A 19,385-nucleotide genomic window follows, 5' to 3' on the forward strand; every position below is an offset into this window, starting at 1 on the left:
CCTTAACAGTCAAATACCCATTGCCCAAGGAACAATTTTTCATGAGATTAGGGTCCAATTGCATGCAAAAAATCCATGTAATCAAGCAAAAAGGCTTTAGTCCTAAGTGTCTGATTGAACTATTGTGTGGCAGATAATGCTGTTTGATAACCTGCTGAATTTATGCCAAGTAGTTTAAGCTTTCTTCTCATTAGCTGTAGCATCTTTTTCAAGTGTTGTAAATTACAGAATGTTTTAAAAAATTGGGAATGGCAGAAGGAATCAGTCAAATGTTTAGGTATGGGGACTGAACTCATCACCTGGATCTGGCCACTTTCAATGATTTGGGACATAGTAGTGACAAATACCAACAGAAATCCAGTGTCATTTTTCTTGAACATGAGAGAGATGAATCATGCAATGTGGCCTCACAAATGCACACGTGCATGTGAGTGTGTGCATAGGGGAGCTGGAGAAAATAATTAAGGTTTTGACTGATGATGATTTAAAAATAGGTTTTTCTTTAATTTTTTTACACAATAAGTCTCTTGAACATCTTAATGATACATCAACTTGAAATTACTACAACTTCTCTTCATTGATAAGAATTAGCACAACTCTAATTTTTACAGTTACAACTTAATAGCAATGGATCTGATGATTGCTATTTTTTTCTGTTCCCAACATATAGTGATAAAAAGCTTCCAGAAAGGCCTTGAAAGGGTAGTTCAGTGGTAGTAGAGGGCAAGGACTGGAGAATACCTAAACCAGATAAACTCAGATTATATTTGTATTATATAATGTAACAGAAATGGTCAGGAAATCAAATTTCAGTCCTCTGAATATCATCTATATTCAAATAATTTCTTCCAACTCAAACCACATCAAGAGATCCTAGACAGATTCATATTCATAGTGCCGAAAATCCACTTTGGTTTAGAATTATGCCTGGTTTTTGGCTTTGCTAATGTTTTTAGCTGACTGGTTTGGAAACGCGACCTCTGGCTACTCAATATTTTCCATTGCAAAGCTACCAAACCTTGAACTACAGCAGGGAAATTCACCAGGCATTGGTGGACAATCTCATTGTAAAGGAAAAATGAGAAAATTTTAGCCAGTGGCAGTAGATTTCCTTCTAGTCTCCAAAGTCTAAGCTCACTGACCTGTTCCAGTCCCCTGAGCCCAAGGTATAGTAATTTTGTGCCAAATATGTTGTCTGCTGCCACCTGGAAATTCAATCTGAACAGAAAAATAACTTTACCACTCGTCCAGGATTTCTAGATGGCTCAGAGAAGTGACAACTGTGCATGAACAGTCAAGGTGTTCTGGACTCATGGCCAAGGCACAGAGTGACTCAACTGCATGCAGACAGTGAGACAGATGCTTGCAGAACAGATCAGAGGACTGTGCATGTCCTCCCTGTCAGAGCTGCAGATGCACAGCAGTGGCTGTGTGCCCTGGACACACTGAACTTGTGTTACAGGGCACAAGCACCCATATTCCCAGCTGAGATTTCCCAGCAAAGAAAAGGGCAAGAGGGGCAAAGGAACCTGATGAGATAGCTCACTTAGGAATCAAGACTACGTGATCCAGGTGGGCAAGCTGTATGGAGAAACGGCAAGATTTCTGGCATATCTCCAGTGCTAGCCCAGTTTAGCCACACTTCAGCATATGCTCTTTCACAAGCTGGTTAAAAGTGAGCTTTTTCTACAGAAAGTTTCTGTTCTGGAACTTTTACAGGAAAACCAGTTTCTGTCCAGGTGGAAGTGATAGCATCTCTCTGATTGCTCCCTATCTGCTCCTTTCTCAACTGGTGTTAGTATTTGCCTGGTATGGTATGCCTCCTAAAAGATATTCAGTGACAAGACAACAGGCAATAGAACAAACACAGACCTGTACTGAATTTAAGTATTCGTTCTGATGTACACATGATGGTGTGTTTTGCCTCTCAGTCTCATCCCACTTCTGTTCACCTTTGTAGGACTTGTATTCACACCTTTCTCTGCAGTGGCTTCTTTCTTCTTTCACAACTCTGCACTAGATGGATGAAGGACTAGAAGTGGACAAGATGTGAAAGTGTATTCTCCACCCTCAGCTGACTATCTTGGCAATCAGTCCATGTATATATGGGCAAATCCCTGACTTAACTTGTACTTGACATATGACCCTGTCCCACTGTCACACAAGGACTGAGAGTCTTGTGAATGTGGGTTTCCAGATTTCTGAGAGCTCTTCAACTTTGGAAAAGTTTTCACTCCAAAATTGTTTAATGTTTTGATATATGCTACAATGATTGAGTAATATTTAGTATGTCCAGTAGTCTGATAGAAGGCTGAATAAATAACAGCAATTCCATTATGTTTTATGAATCAATCCTGTACTCTGACCAAAATAGATAAATTAATTAAATAGAATCATTCTTCCACAAGCTCATATTGATTACTGCTAGTTCTATTACCAGACTTAATTTAATGATGCTTTATTTTTTATTGCTTTCAAATGGCAATTTTGTTTCAAATTTACTCAGACTTTCCAAAGATACATGTATGTACCATACATGTAGAGAAATCACTCTTGTGCATAAGCATTTTGTGCAAGTGGGAAGAATCATAAGGAAAACCTTTGTTGTTGTTCTTTCTTAGGCAACTCTTAAGAACAGAAACACCACGTACTTAAGTGGAGGCAGGGCCCATTTCTAGAATTCCCAGATTAATTAAATCCAGCACTTTAGTAGATAATGGAATCAAATGATGAACTGAACAGATCTGCTTAAGCATGTGCTTAAACGTTGTGCTGAACTGGATATTCAGCTTCCAGCTTCTTAAAACTTCCCAGAATTAAACCCCATATTTTCTACTTATAAGTACAGGATAAAATACCAGGTTATATTCACAAGTAAGGACAAAGCTGCTTCTCAAGTCAATAAGCCAAATTTTGATTGCAGGTATATCTCAGAGAGCCCATAGTCACTCCTACGACATCTTATTTTGCACAAGTGGAAATGAGAGCCCAGACTAGCCCAGGAGAATCCATGTGTACTTACATAGGAGCAGAACTCACATTTTTTCTTTGAAATGATGAAAAGCAATGTCAGAAAGTGAGTACACGAGACCAAGAAAATCAAATCAAGTCTTTATATTTCTCAATTATCAGCTAAACAGGAAGAAGTTAATCTTGGAGGGTATACTTCATTTTTAATACCTATTAAAATTGAAAGAGAAATATAATGTTGACATACTTAAATATGCTGTGGGGGTTTTTTGGCTTTTCTAAAGATGTTCATTGATTTTCTGTAGCTATACATGCATGTCATGGATAATTCTTAAGATGTTTATGTCTTCAGCCATCTTAAGTATAATCTTAAAGTGGTATGTAGAAGCTAGCTGAAGAACCTAGGTGAGGAACAGCATTGAAATGCTTGAATCTTTAAGGTTCAACTAACCATAGAAATGTTGCTAAAGCCAACATATTCAGCCTCAGGAATTGTATAGCATGGAATGAATAAATATCTCAATGTCTCTACAACTACTAAGAAATACTTGCAATGCATTCATAACACAAATGTAACTTTGTCTATCCAGTGTAGCTCTTCGTATTTCCATCTGCCCTTACTATAATTCTTCCCTTCTAATAAAGAAGAAAATCAGTTTGGATCTGGTTGAAATAAATATTTACTTTTGAAATCTAAAATAAAAAGTGTTGTTAACTTTAAAGGATCAGTATTAAGGCTTCTAAAGACCACAGCTGAGGTCAAGGGAGGTGATCCTTCTTCCCCTCCGTGCAGCACTGGTGAGGCATATCTGGAGTGCTGGGTCCACTCCTGGGTTCCCCAGTACAAGAGAGACAGGGAAATACTGGAGTAGGTCCAGCAAAGAGCCACGAAGTAGATTAAGGGACTGTAGCATCTGACATAGGAGGAGAGACTGTAAGGGTGGGCCCTGTTCAGCCTGGAGAAAAGGCATCTCAGGGGGATCTTGTCAATATTTAAAAATATCTGATAGAGGCCAGTAAAGGAGGTGGAGTCAGACTTTTCTCACTGGTGACCACTGACAGGACAAGAGGCAATGGGCACAAATTGAAATACAGGAAATTCCACTTAACATAAGAAAACAACTTCATGGTATTTTTTATTATTATTTAGTAGTAGTAGTAGTAGTAGTAGTAGTAGTAGTAGTAGTAGTAGTAGTAGTATCAGTATTTTTTACTGTAATAAGTGTCAAGCAGAGGGGTTGCCCAGAGATTTTGTGGAGTCTCCATTCTCTGAGATACTCAAAACCTGACTGGGCATGGCCCTCAGCAACTGGCTTTAGCTGATCCTGCTTTGAACAGGGGGTTGGACTAGACCATCCCCAGAAGCCCCTCCAAACCCCAGTCATTCTGCGATTCTGTGAACAAAAGTTTGTGTTTTTGGGCCCAGATCCTCCATCAAGATGCAGCTGTCTAACCAGGATCAGGATTACAACATACACATTCTCATTCTGCTACAGCCTTCTGCAACTGAACTGAACTGGTGCCTGACCAGACATGAAAAAGCCAGATCAACAACATTTTCAAACATGAGATGAGGGAAAGTTATAAAATGGCTAATAATTCCAGTTTCCTTAATTACTTTCTGAGAAAAATTTTTCACTTTTTTATTATTATCACTTCCTCTGCTTCCTAAATTTGTCTGTGTTCTAGGAGGAGATGTATCTACATCTTCTTCCCCTTTTTCTTACATATTTTGTTCTTCAGACAGCAGTGCTGAAAGAGATTTTGTCCCTAAAGTACTGTGAGCTTTCTTTGGAGAGACACTCAGCCCTATTTGGAGTGAAAGTCAAGTGGTTTAACTGTAGTATCACAGACTCAGAAGATCTTTGTGAAGTCTCAAGGACCATTACAAATGGCCGGGGCTAACAGTGTGACACATATTTCTTCGGTCTGTTGTGGCTTAATTGAAACCATGGGACAAATCAGACATCCGAGAATAGGATCTGTATATACCACCAGATCTCATGTCTAATAGTGTCTAAGTACTAGTGCTTTCATACGAAATCATAGAGGTGTATGGCAATGCCACTTCCACAACCATTAACCTTGTCTTAGAGTGGGCTACTTACAATCTTCTTTTAAAGGTGTCTAGCTGGCACTCCTACCTCCCAAAAAAGACAAAGAGCCTTTTATCCTTTTGCCCTGAAGATGAAACTCCACAGTGCATTACTCCTTTTCTCCACTAGCACAGAGCTTAGCCCACATATCCAAATAATCAAGGGGAATATGAGGGTACCACTTAAATGTAACTGAAATCAATCAGGGCTTGGATGTGGTGTAAAACAGACTGTTGTGACAAAAGTTACAAATCTTCACATTTTACTTAGGCACCCAAATTTAGCCTTTGTCTTCTTATGAATCCAGTAGTCAATAATGAAAATAACAATATAGAAGTAAGGATTACTCCTACTGCTTTATTATAGTAATATGTGACAATGTTGCATCCACAGTATTCTTTCCAGATGTACTCATGAGCATGTTTATAAATGTTGGTTTAGGAGTAACTTTTCAAATATTTAAGCAGATGGAGCATCTGCTTCTATCAAGTCTATAAAGAGGGTGGGGTGTTAATAAAGACTTCATTATTGGCACAGCAAATGTGAGAAAGATTACTGTTGCTTGTAAAAGCAGTAAACACTGTGAGAGGTGCAGTCTGCATACAGATGGCTAAACCTTTCCAAAGGTCTCTGCTTCTCTCATCATTAGACTGTATTAGCAGCCTAGAAAACCGGAGCTCTCTATTAAAGAGACAGGAGCAAGGCAGGGTAAAATGCTGGAAGAAAAGCCACATGGCAGCAATCATGGTGAATAACTCTAGCTGTAGAATTTCATTAAATGAAATTAACTTTACAGTCACAATAAACTGTGGAAAACAAAAATGGAAATAGTAAAGGTTATGTTCTTTCTGGAGAGAAAAACTTAGTTGTTTCAAGTTTAGAGGGAATCACGTAGGCATTTGAAAGTGTCTGCAAATGTACTATTAAGCCCTGAAGTTCAGCTACAATGAACCATGAAAGAGGAGTAGAAATCTACATATAGGTGTAATGTAAGGTGTAATCGTATTAAAATTACATGAGATCTATGAATCTACATGTGAGGGTGCATGTGCACAGCTGCAAGTCCCAGGAGGGGAAGATTCAAGAACATCAGTCTTTATTACTACGGAATGTGACATGTATTAGTTTACTATACCTCTTATATTATTAGCTTGCTATTCACTTTGCCACTGTTGGCCTCTCCTGCACTAAATGTAATGATTGCAATGAGAATATTGCCAGCACTTCTCTTGTCTCCTTGTAGCCCCAACAATTGCAATCTCTTACGTGAACTGCTATTTAATCGCAGTGCTTTCTCTCCTCACAGAGAGTTGTGTTCAACATATTTTTAGAACTCCTAATAAAAAATTATCACCCTCAAAGGCTTAGACATCTAAATTGGGATAGCAGTGGTTCCTGGATTCCACCCCCAGCCCTGCTGGGCTGTTCAGAAAAACAGCATGAAATCATTGTTCTCTAAATACATAAGACACAGCATGGTCATTTTGTTGTTCATTTAAATATTCACCAAAATGTTGTTATTAATATTAGTATGGTTTGCATAGCAATAACGATTAGTTTTGAGTAATTTCTCTCCTCAGAACAAAGTCTTCTGTTTACATCTGAAACATGCATACAAGGGGAAAGGGAGGTTTTGGTCATGAGGGGAGAAGGACAGGGAGCATTTTCCAGCCAGAGTTCTTATTTATAAACACTCTGATTTCTACACCTAAAACAATGAATAAACTAATCAAGGTTGTAGCACCATTTGAGTTACCTGTAATCCTGGTGGCATTCCCTATGGAGCAGTTCCTTAAAGCAAAGGACCAAGTCTCTCCAGGAGCTTCACATTAAAGTGTGTGTATATGTGTATATGTAGCTCTCTCTGTCTCTCTCTCTTTTTATATGCATACATGTGAAGCCTGACAACAATCAAACAATATCTTACAAGTTGGTGATGATATGCTACCTGGGAGTGACTATTCTGTCACTGAATTTAACCTTGTTCAGGCTGCTACGTTAACCCTTGGTATTCCCTAGCACTGCTTTTGTTTTTTCCCTGCTAGTATGTGACCACCCTTTTCCTAGCCTAATATGAACACATACAGTTAAATACTTAACAGTCCCCTCTCCCATCCTACCTGCCCTGCTCTCCTCTAGCTTTTTTGTTTTTTCCATATCCCCTCCCAAATGATTTCTTCCCTCCCTCTAAACTCACATAGTGTACACCCTTATAATACCACTCCCATCTCCTGTTTATCTCCAAACCCAGAACTCCTGTAAAAAAATTTTTTGTATTGTGTTCATTCTTCCTCTGGCTACTGTTTTCCCTTGAATAATAAAATCTCTTCTAGTCTTGAAGATTTGGATTCTAAATTATTTGGGTCAGGAATTATCTCTTATTCTATGATCATACCTATAACAAGGTAATTTCATATTGATATAGTCTTTGTACACTACCAAAATAAAATGAATAAATCAGTGACATTTTATGATACTATTTTTAAGTCTTGTTATGCCTTAGAATGGATGCTACATTTTTTTCCCCTTCACTTATGGCTTCAGAATCAGCATTCTCTTTATAACCAAAAACTGAGACTGGAATTTAGATATTTCATATCCTGTGTGGGGACAGCCTTTTTGATTATTCATCTGATAACTCTATCTTTCTCTTAGCACACTGTTACTATCAACCTTTCACTTTGCCATAAACAGCATAAAATGAACATAACAATACATTCCATTCTGTTGGGTTTAATTATTATTAAGCAAGGGATTGTTGACTGGCCTTCCTCTCCTCCACTTTTCAGAATGAACAACAACAGAAAAGGTAATCTTTTCCCAGGCAATCAGTTTCATTATTCTCAAATAGATTAACTAGGAGAAGGACTCAGTGAAACAAGCTGTGACACTGATTATGGAACAGTAAGGCTTGAAAGATTCCTGAGAGACATGGCCAAATATAAATATGTATATGAAGCAAAAATGAGGGTAAGCCAAAAAATATTTTAAGGATGAGTAAGGGAAACACCAAAGGGGCACATCAAATAGAAAGCTCTTGTGTTCACTCAAGCAAATCAAAATCTGAATGTGAGGACAGTGAAACCATAGAGGGAATGACATCATGCCACTCTCCACTACATCAGCAGTTTACTGAATCTTTTCATTCTTTTTGTACTAGTATGCTCCCAGGTAGATTTCACATACGAATCCATGTGTTTTAGAAGAAACTGAGGGGAGTATGTGTCAGGGAATACATACTACATTCTTAAATGATAAAGGAAAAAAAGTAGGACTGGGAAGCCTTTAGGCAGAGCACAAGAAACAAGAATAGCTTTAAAGAAATGATGTTTCCTTTGGGTTAAGAAAGTTCTTCATTCATTGTAAAAGAAAGCAATCTTTCCTATTACTGTGAATTTGTGGATGAGCAGTGTGGTCATAGAGAATCATCAGTCAGACAGGTTGTCTTGGTGACTTGCAGTGCTATTTTAAAAGTTTATCCACAGATTGCCAGCATCAGTAATGCTCCTGAAAGAATAACTGGCTTAGAAAGCATGAGGATCATCAGAAGCTCCAAATATTACATAAGTTAATTAGCATCCTGTTATAAAGAAACTCTTAATTGCCCTTTTTTTTTTTAACGTGGGTCATAAAAATAGAATATGAAGATATGTAAAATCTGTGACAACCCCTGGGAGATGCAGCCATGCAGTGACTCTAATTATTACTAAGGCAAGCCACACAATATAAAACAATGGTGAAGAAGATGGGAGGGAATAGTACACCTTATTTAACAACTCTGTCATCCAGACTTCTTAGAAGACAATAAAGGTGGTGGGCTGCCTCAGCTGCCTGAAGCTCCATCTCCTCAGAAGTGTCCCATGCAGAATTATTTGGATGTTCATGGGCAGTTTGTCAAAGAGAACTTTGAGGAACCCTTCTAAGATACTGGCCTCCAAGAGGTCCTACAGCATCTTTGGGTCTCCTTACTTCCAGTCACCACAGCAATGACGGTAACTAGGGAACATCTCAACCATGCGAATTCAGTGACTATCTATTTTTTCTCAGACAGTTACCTTGCATCACTGCCAAGCAAAAAAGGTAGAGTAATATGGCAGAAGATTCTATAAACAGGTGGAAAAAAAGGGATAACTTACTGAGGTGAAGAACAAACTCACAGCAGAAACATTTACAAAATAAAATAGAAAATTTAAAGTAAAAGTTACCATCACAAGTCCACTCATGTGGCTTTGATACCTGGTTGCTGAGCAACATGTTCATTCGTAACAATCACTGAGCTTGATTAAATATGGTTTGTCTCTTTGCTGGAGGTGACATAAAGATTTCTCAGTCTGTAATCAAGAGACAGCCAAACTTTGAAAAATACACAATAAACCAGCAGGCTGCACCTGAAATCCAATTTATTTCATACTCTCTGACAATAATTTCTATAGCTAAGTGCTAGAGGTTTGGTCAATCTTACTTCCTTACTTCATGCTTTGCAACTCAATTATGCTGCTATGTAGGGAAATTATAATTACAGCACTTGAGAAGCACTTTGTGTTTCCAAAGTTCTATTTAATAGCTAGTCACTAAATAGTGATATAGCTTGACCCCTCTGGCTGTATATCCTGGCAAGGCTACACTCAAGGGACAATTCTGGAGGTTAACAGCCTTCACGGTCTGTCCTGGACTGTGCCACAGATTTCCTGAATGAGTCTTGTGAGATAACTTAGGTGCAAATTTTGCTGATCCTAGTCACACTCAGTCTAAAAATATAACAAACCATATGAGGAACGGCTGAAGTCACTTGGTCTGTTCAGCCTGAAGAAGAGGAGACTGAGAGGAGACCTCATTTCAGCCTACAGCTTCCTCACAAGGGGAAGAGGAGGGGCAGGCGCTGATCTCTTCTCCCTGGCCACCAATGATGGAACCCGAGGGAACAGCAGGAAGATATGCCAGGGGAGGTTTAGGTTATTAGGAAAAGGTTCTTCACCCAGAGGGTGGTGGAGCACTGGAATAGGCTCCCCAGGGAGGCAGTTATGGTGCCAGGCCTGACAATATTCAAGAAGCATTTGGACAACGCCCTCAGACATATGGTGTGAATTTTAGGGTTGTCCTATGCAGGGACAGGAGTTGGACTCGACGATCCTTGTGGATCCCTTTCAAATCAGGACATTCTATGATTCTATGAACTTACAACTACTTCAGTAGGATTTCGTTGGTCCAGCAGACTAACACTGTACTCTGTGAATAGCCTTAGTGAGGAATCCTCATGGTGAACAGAGTAGCAGAGCGATAATAGACAGACAAACTGAAAGAACAAAAAAATTGTCATTGGACATTAATATATTTTTTACTTCAAATGAGTAGTGAACAGAGTAAAAACATATTTTTCAAGACTTTTCAGCCTGAAAGTATTTCGTTGAAATCTTGAAACATTCACAGAGCTAGTTCGATAGTAATTAACTCTGGAAAACCTTCTGCATGGATATTATCTTCTTATAGCACCAAAACAGAAGACACATAATAGTTAGGGTACAGATAGAAAAGATTCAATGTTAGCTGTATGATCTGGCCTCTTGGTTAATGTTTGCAAGCTACGTATGGTACAGTAAGAAAGAGATTTATCTGTTATCAGTATCTGTAAGTCAAACCAATGAGTCATGTTCCTTTGTCCTCACTACTGAAAAGAAAACACAGTATCTATACATATTCTCAAAAACACTTTGATGTTTAAACTATCAGCAAAACTCTTTTCTTTTTCCATATGTTAAGTGCCTTAGAATATTTCTAATGTTGTCTGAGGAAAGTCTACAAAATTGTGGGACCCCTTGTACTCACATTAAAGATTGGGAAAGGCCTCTTCCTAAGAGAAACAATGTATTGTCAGTTATTCCTATGAAAATAGCAAAGCCCTCTTGTAGGTGGGATATAAAGGTAGAATTTCTAACAGCGCTGGCCAGTCTATCATGTCTGATAATATTTTTAATACATTAATATATGGAGTTTTTTAATTTTGAGAAGTTTAAAGGTACAGTTGATCAGCCCAATGTTTTTTATTTATGCTAAGACACTCTCCAATGCAAGACCCTTTGTTGCATTTTCAGTTGTCCTTCTGGAAACTGTGAAAAATGTGGGAGATATCAATGTGACTGTTATACCTCTCTTTATGATTATTATTCTGCTATTTCTTATGAGAAAATAATAAGTTAACTCGGAACTGGATGAGTTTGTATTTCCAGACAAAGTTAGAAGATGGCTTTTGGTAACACTCATTATCAAAATGTACGGGGATAATATAGCTTTCAGACTGTGCACATTATACCTCTGAATATACCTTCACACCCATAGAAAAGGGTGTGAAGAAAAGATCAGAAAAGATAACTTCTGAAAAACTCAGCTCCTACAAATACTAGGAAGAGAGTATCTCCAGAGAAAAGCAGACTGCTTTGCCATCCTGACTGTTGCAATATCTAGAATAAATCAGACTGATCTGGAAAGTAATTTTAAGATGTGTGAAGTCTTTTTGTTGTTTTACCCCTTTTCTGTCCAGTTCCTATGTTCTTAGAGGAAAAGAAATTCTTATTTAAGAGCAATTTGTCCTGTATTACTGCAAGGACCTAGCAAGCAAATCTCCCTTCTGAAGTGAGATTTCTGACTGTCACTAAAGCAGATAGGGTTTTCTGAAAAAACATGACCAGCAAAGATGGTCACAGTGCTATGAAGATCCAAACTTTGGATGGCGTGAACAAAACTGTGGGTTTTCACCCCAAAGGAAATGAAGGAAGAACCTATGAAAAAGTGAATGATATTTAACAAGGTGTCGTGGTTTAACCCCAGCCAGCAACTAAGCACCACGCAGCCGCTCGCTCACTCCCCACCAGTGGGATGGGGGGAGAATCAGAAGGGCAAAAGGGAGAAAACTCGTGGGTTGAGATAAGAACAGTTTAATAATTGAAATAAAATAAATTAGAACAGTTAAATAGGCAAAGCAAAAAAAAAAACCATGCACGCAAACAAAACAAAACAAGGAATTCATTCACTACTTCCCATCGGCAGGCAGGTGTTCAACCGTCCCCAGGAAAGCAGGGCTCCATCACGCGTAATGGTTACTTGGGAAGACAAACGCCATCATTCCCAATGTCCCCCCTTCCTTCTTCTTCCCCCAGCTTATATACTGAGCATGATGTCATATGGTATGGAATAGCCCTTGGGCCAGTCTGGGTCAGCCCTCCCCCCGGCTGTGCCCCCTCCCAGCTTCTTGTGCTCCCGGCGGAGCAGGGGAAGCTGAAAAGTCTTTGACCAGTGGGAGCGCCACTTAGCACCTATTTAGAGACAGCTTAGCACTACTTAGCAAGAACCAAAGCATCAGTGTATCATCGACATTGTTCTCATCCTAAACCCAAAACACAGCCCCATACCGGCTACCAAGACAAAAATTAACTCTATCCCAGCTGAAACCAGGACACAAGGCAAGCCTAAAGTGGTCACAGAAGTAATGAAAGTGGTTGTTAGACCTTGCTTTGTACAAGCACAAAAATGATGTGGCAGGACAGTGAAGAATCATGCCCTCCCTCTGGAGATATGTGGAAGAAAGACCTTGAATCATGAAACATAAAATGCAAAGTACTCAAAGGACCAAATGAGCCTAGCAGCAGCTTGCACTACACCAATGAAGCTAATGTTACCACTCAGTACTCTGGAGTTGATAGTCCTGTAGTCCTCCTTTTGCTGCCATTGGTACATTCATATTGTAATAATTTCTACTTTGCTGATGCTCCATTATTAGAACTGTAGAATCATAGAACAGCCCAGGTTGGAAGGGACCTCGAAAGATCATCTGGTCCCGCCTTTCATGGGAAAGGGAGCTTAGATGAGATTATCTACTACCCACACTGTCCAATCGTATCTTGAAAACTCCAGTAACGGGGACTCTACACTCTTCCAGTGACTGATTGTTCTTACTGTAAATTAATCCTTTTTTATATCAAGATGAAACCTCTATCCTGTGCAAATTGTACCCATTGCTCCTTGTCTTCTCCATGTAGCTCTTTGTGAAGAGTGAGCCTCCATCCTCCTTGTAGCCACCCTTTAAGTATTGGAATACTGTGATAAGGTCTCCCTAAGCTTTCTCTTCTTCAGGGAGAAAAGACCTAACTTCTTCAATCTTTCCCCATAGGGCAGGATCTCCAGCCCTTTGATCATCTTCTTGGCCCTCCTTTGGACCCTTTCCAGTCTGTCCGCATCTTTCTTGAATTGTGGGGACCAGAACTGGTCACAATACTCCAGGTGCAGCCTGACAAGCGCTGAGTAGAGTGGGATGATCACATCTCTGTCTCGGCTAATAATGCCCCTGTGGATGCAGCCCAGTATCCAATTTGCCTTTGCTGCTGCAGCAGCACACTGCTGACTCATATTCAGCTTGTTGTCCACCAGGTCCCCCAGGTCCCTTTCAGCAAGGCTTCTCCCCTCATAGATCCTAGCCTGTACTAAGATAATTAGGTTACTTTTTCTCAGGTGCAGGACTTCTCTTTGTTAATCTTCATACTGTTCTTGCTAGCCCACTCTTCCAGCCTGTTCAGGTCTCTCTGTAAGATGGATCCCCCTTCTGATATGTCCACCTCACCACCCAGTTTGGTGTCATCAGCAAACTTATTGATGCTGCTTTCAATCCCATCATCGAGATCATTTATGAAGATGTTGAACGTTGATCACCATGACCTGTTAGCCAGTTTCCTACCCCTCTTGCAGACCACCCATCCAGTCTGTATCTTGACAGTTTGTCTAGGAGAAGTTTTATACTTCTAGGAGAAATATTACAGTTTTATAAATCTCAGCTTTCTTTGCACACTGGGTATTAGGTAGTATATACTGCCAAGGCTAATGATTGCACTCATAACTAAAGTGAACTTGAAAAACTAATTGCTATTTAAAGCTGTCATTGAGATTTGCTCCTATAGTTTTCCAAGTGAGGTGCTGCATTTTTTTTTTCCTCCCTGGAGAATTTTTTCAAATGCAGGAAAGGCACACACATATCTTAGTTTGCCATATGCTTTAATGTTCACTAAAATTAGTTTGGAACAAAAACTGGCTAGAAAACACAATTTCTAGTGTGTCTGCAGAGTAATATTGCTGCTTGTAATGAACAAAATCTAATCTTTCCAATCAGTTTACATTCTGTTGTTTGGTATGACACATACGGTAAACTGATGCAACCTTAAATAAATACCAGTAGTAATAACAAGGGGAAAAGATCCATAGGAGAAGTGACACATTATAGCATGGTTCTGCCTTACTGTTAATTTGAGATGCTGATTCAGCATTAGGCACTAGTGTAAATAAACCATGTGACTAGCCAAACAGGGCAGATTTGAGCATAATGGCAACTGAATATTACAGAAATGAAGTGCAAACCAAGTTCACATCCAGAGCCAAAGTGAATATAAACACACAGCAGTTTCTCTTAAGCAGTAATGTTGTTAACTAATGCCTTAGAAAAAGTTGTGCTTGTATAGATCTCCTCAGTTCTGGGGTGGGTTAAGCATGATCAGTTTGGGATCTTCATTTCTTCCATACTGCACAGCAGTTTAGACAAAATTAAACACATGCTATGCAGAGGTAGGTACTGTTGTGTGATGCCATTAGCACAATTTGGATTCTAGTCATGTAGGTGTCCTTACACAACTTGTTATTTTCTTATTCTTAGATGTTCAATAAACTACTTGTTAGACCACTTTAGAAATACAAGGTTATATTTGATGATACACTGCTCAAAATACAACATTTTCGCATGAGAAATGAGTGTATAAAGATGCTTGGATGACAGCTCTGTGTCAAACTCTTGGACTGTGGTTTCTAAATTTGCACTTGAGAAAAAAATTGTTGGAGCCTTGCTTTCAGATCATTGGTAAGCTTAAAGTGTATATTAAAATAGGCATGACTTGGAGTATTACCTTGGAGTGGTTTTCCCTACACAAGTTAGACATATTAGAAGTAAAGTTAATAATGATCCAGGAAACTTGGAAGTAGTTCCAAGCGGTTAATTTAAACACTTATTGTCTGACAAATTAGCTATAAAAACTTTCAAAAGAAAAACTATTTGGAGAAATTCACATCTAGAAAATTCATTGCTCTGGTCTTCTGTGTGTAGTAGCATGCAATATCATACAGGTTTCACATTTGATTCCTAAATTCCATTGCATGTCCTACCTATATAGATGTCCAATGAGATTTCTAACTGTAGGTAAAAGGCACAATGATATTCAAATTCATGGGAGATCTTGGACATAGGAGATGTTCTGCAGACTTACAGTAAATTCTTAAATCCCCCCCCCAATCCACTCTTGATATAATAGCTGGAAAATGCAGATTAACTTCTCATGAATGTTATATTGTGCTCAGACTAAACAGTTAAAACATAAAGGAAAATAGCCACAAGATACCAAATGAAAAACGTATGGGAACCTAAGTATATTAAGTGCACCTAACACTTACTTCAAAATAAAACCAATTTTTTTTTTCTGTCGACCTATCAATTTAAATACAAGATTCCTTGGATCCAAATTACATTCTGCAACAAGAAATAATTATGTGATGATAAATTCTGAAGAACATCGATACTTTTGGATAACCACAAGTACATGTGGGCTACTATTGAACAACATTTTATGTTCAATAAACATCTTAATTTAAGCATGTTATTCAAATTTATTGACCTTGTTACAAATTTTAATACATTGCAAAATTATGTATTGGCAAAGCATAATTTCATGTGGAAGCTGTCCTGAGGGAACCCTGTGAGCTTTTTCTAGATTAAGGAAGCTGAACATTTTTACCACAAGAAATGTCTATATCTCTTCTTTTTTTTTTTTTTTTTCAGCAAGCAGGGCTGTTACTTAGCAAAGTTATTTAGCAGTGAAATAGCTAATGTAATATAAACTATTGTTCTGTTTTTGTGGGAATACACTACTGAGTGAAAATGCAGTTGTTCAAACTGCTGCAGAACAACTATTTCAAGCTAACTCTAGACCTGAAAAACAATTCTACTGAAGTTTCTACTTGTCAATCAATGCTGATCATTCAGATATAAAAAAAAAATTATTTTCTGAAGTCAATTCTAATCCAGAAAAGGAGGTGATGTATATCCTGCCAGTTGTAGATATTTATATTTTGACCTTTGATTAAACCTCAGATTGACACAAGTCCACAGCACCTCCAATGCTTCCCCACAAGACGACAGGACCCGTCAGTGAACAGGGCATATTCCTTCTCATTTTCAGGTAGTTTATTATACGGTGGGGCCTCCTCAGCACGCATCACCTCATCCTCTGGTGATATTCCAAAATCTTTGCCTTCTGGCCAGTCCATGATCACCTCCAAGATTCCTGGGTGACTGGGGTTTCCTGTTTGAGCCCATTGTGTGATTAGTGTGACCCACTTACTCCATGTAGCATCAGTTGCATGATGTATACAGGGGATCCTCCCTTTGAACATCCAGCCCAGCACTGGCAGGCAGGGTGCCAGGAGGAGCTGTGCTTCAGTACCAACCACTTCTGAAGCAGCTCGAGCCCCTTCATATGCTCCCAATATCTCTTTTTCAATTGGAGTATAGCAGGCCTCAGATCCTCTGTATCCCCGACTCCAAAACCCTAGGGCTCGACCTAGTGCTTTCTGACAGAGGCTCCAGGTAGGGCTGTTCTCCCCAGCTGCAGTGTACAGCACATTTTTTTACATCTTGTCCTGCCCGGACTGGCCCAAGGGCTACTGCATGAACTATCTCCTGTTTAATTTGTTCAAAGGCTTGTTGTTGCTCAGGTCCCCATTTGAAATTGTTCTTCTTCCGGGTCACTTGAGAGAGAGGGCTTACAATCAGACTGTAATTTAGAATATGCATTCTCCAAAAATCCACAATGTGCAAGAAAGCTTGTGTTTCCTTTTTGCTGGTTGGTGGAGACATGGCTGTTATTTTGTTTATTACATCCATTAGGATATGATGATGTCCATCTTGCCATTTTATTCCTAAAATCTGGATCTCCTGTGCAGGTCCCTTGACCTCACTTTGTTTTACGGAAAAGCCAGCCGCCAGAAGACTTTGGACTATTTTCTTCCCTTTCTCAAAAACCTCTTCTGCTGTGTTGCCCCGTACGATGATGTCATCAATGCATTGCAGGTGTTCCGGAGCCTCATGCTGTTCCAGTGCAGTCTGGATCAGTCCACGGCGAATGGTGGGGCTGTGTTTCCAGCCCTGGGGCAGTCAATTCCAGGTGTACTGGCCGCCCTTCCAAGTGAAAGCAAACTGTGGCCTGCACTCTGCTGCCAAAGGGATTGAGAAAAACGCATTAGCGATATCAGTTGTGGCATACCACTTGGCTGCCTTTGACTCCACTTCATATTGAAGTTCTAGCATGTCCGGCATGGCAGCACTCCGTGGGGGTGTGACTTCGTTCAGGCCCCGATAGTCTACTGTTAGCCTTCACTCTCCATTAGACTTTTGCACTGGCCATATGGGGCTGTTAAAAGGTGAGTGAGTCTTGCTAATCACTCCTTGGCTCTCCAGTCGATGAATCAGCTTATGGATGGGAATCAGGGCGTCTCTGTTGGTGCGATATTGCTGCCTGTGCACCGTTGCGGTAGCGATTGGCACCCGTTGTTCTTTGACCCTCAGCAACCCCATAACAGAAGTGTCCTTTGAGAGACTGGGCAGGGTAGACAGCTGTTTAATTTCCTCCGTCTCCAAGGCAGCTAGACCAAAATCCCACTGGTGCCCTTTTGGGTCCTTGAAATACCCTCTCCTAAGGTAATCTATGCCAAGGATGCACAGAGCCTCTGGGCCAGTCACAATGGGGTGGCTTCTGCCACTCATTCCCGGTTAAGCTCACTTCTGCCTCCAATACAGTCAGCTGTTGGGATCCCCCTGTCACTCCAGAAATACAGATGGGTTTTGCCCCTTTATAGCTTGATGGCATTAGGGTACCCTGTGCACCGGTGTCTACTAAAGCCTTATATTCCTGTAGGTCTGATGTGCCAGGCCATCAAATCCACACAGTCCAGTAAACTTGGTTGTCCCTTTCGTCCACCTAGCTGGAGGCAAGTCCTGGTCATAGCATTCGTTACTCACGTCTTGTAAATGTGAATCAAAAGTCCCTTTATTAAGATCAGAAGCAAAATCAGCCCTTCTACTCTGGCTGGGGAACTGCTTCCTGGAAACTGGAGCAGCAATTTTCCTGGAAGACCCACCTTTTGTAATTGTTTTTCCTTGCAACTCACGTACCTGTGCCTCTAGGGTCAAGGTAGATTTTCCATCCCACTTCCTCATGTCCTCCCTCTCTGTCATGCAGATAAAACCACAGGGTGGCCTGTGGTGTGCATCCACTATATCTTCTCTCTTGAGCAGAAGGACGCTTACTCCTAATGGCTGAGATACTGGTCCATACAGGTGAGGAGTAGGACATATCCTCTTTGAGTTTCTGGAACTCCCAGGACAGGTTTTCCACAGCTGAGACGCAGGCCTGTAGGGAGGAAGAGAGACTTTCTTCATATTGCCAGAGTTGGCCAGCCATTTCATCCACTGTTGGTCCCTCTTCACCTTTCTAGGTCATTATTGCTGAGTTCACGTAAGATGATGGTGCGCTCCGTACAAACTTCCACTACATGGATTGTGTGTGCTGGACTTCAAAGAGTCAGCTAAGAAAGTGATTAATTTCTTTCTATATAAACACACAAAGAATTAAACAATGACTAAGACATCTAGATAAAGTAATCTGAAAGCTTTCATTAATAAAATTTACAGTATTTTTCATAACCATTTTTAATTAGTATTTCATCAGTGTAAGACAGGAAACTCAGAGTCCTAGAAAATTATCTAATGTTCTGCTTTGTGATTTTGTCACTCGTTTCATGAAAAATATGAAAGGTATGTTCTGAAATTCTCTTGAAAAGGAACTAAATTGGCAATTGATTTTCAAAAGTTCCCTACAGCCAGGCTGTAAAGTCAACATTGTGACTCTCTGTTTGCAGGTAGTAAGAAGAAAAGAAAGGAAAAAGGAAAGGAAAAAGGAAAAGGAAAGGAAAGGAAAAAGGGAAGAGAAAGAAAAAGGGAAGGGAAAGAAAAAGGGAAGGGAAGGGAAGGGAAAGAAAAAGGGAAGGGAAGGGAAAGAAAAAGGGAAGGGAAGGGAAGGGAAAGAAAAAAGGGAAGGGAAGGGAAGGGAAGGGAAGGGAAGGGAAGGGAAGGGAAGGGAAGGGAAGGGAAGGGAAGGGAAGGGAAGGGAAGGGAAGGGAAGGGAAGGGAAGGGAAGGGAAGGGAAGGGAAGGGAAGGGAAGGGAAGGGAAGGGAAGGGA

This window comes from Platalea leucorodia, assembly GCF_965183815.1.
Source record: "Platalea leucorodia genome assembly, chromosome: 4".
In the NCBI taxonomy this organism is placed as follows: Eukaryota; Metazoa; Chordata; class Aves; order Pelecaniformes; family Threskiornithidae; genus Platalea; species Platalea leucorodia.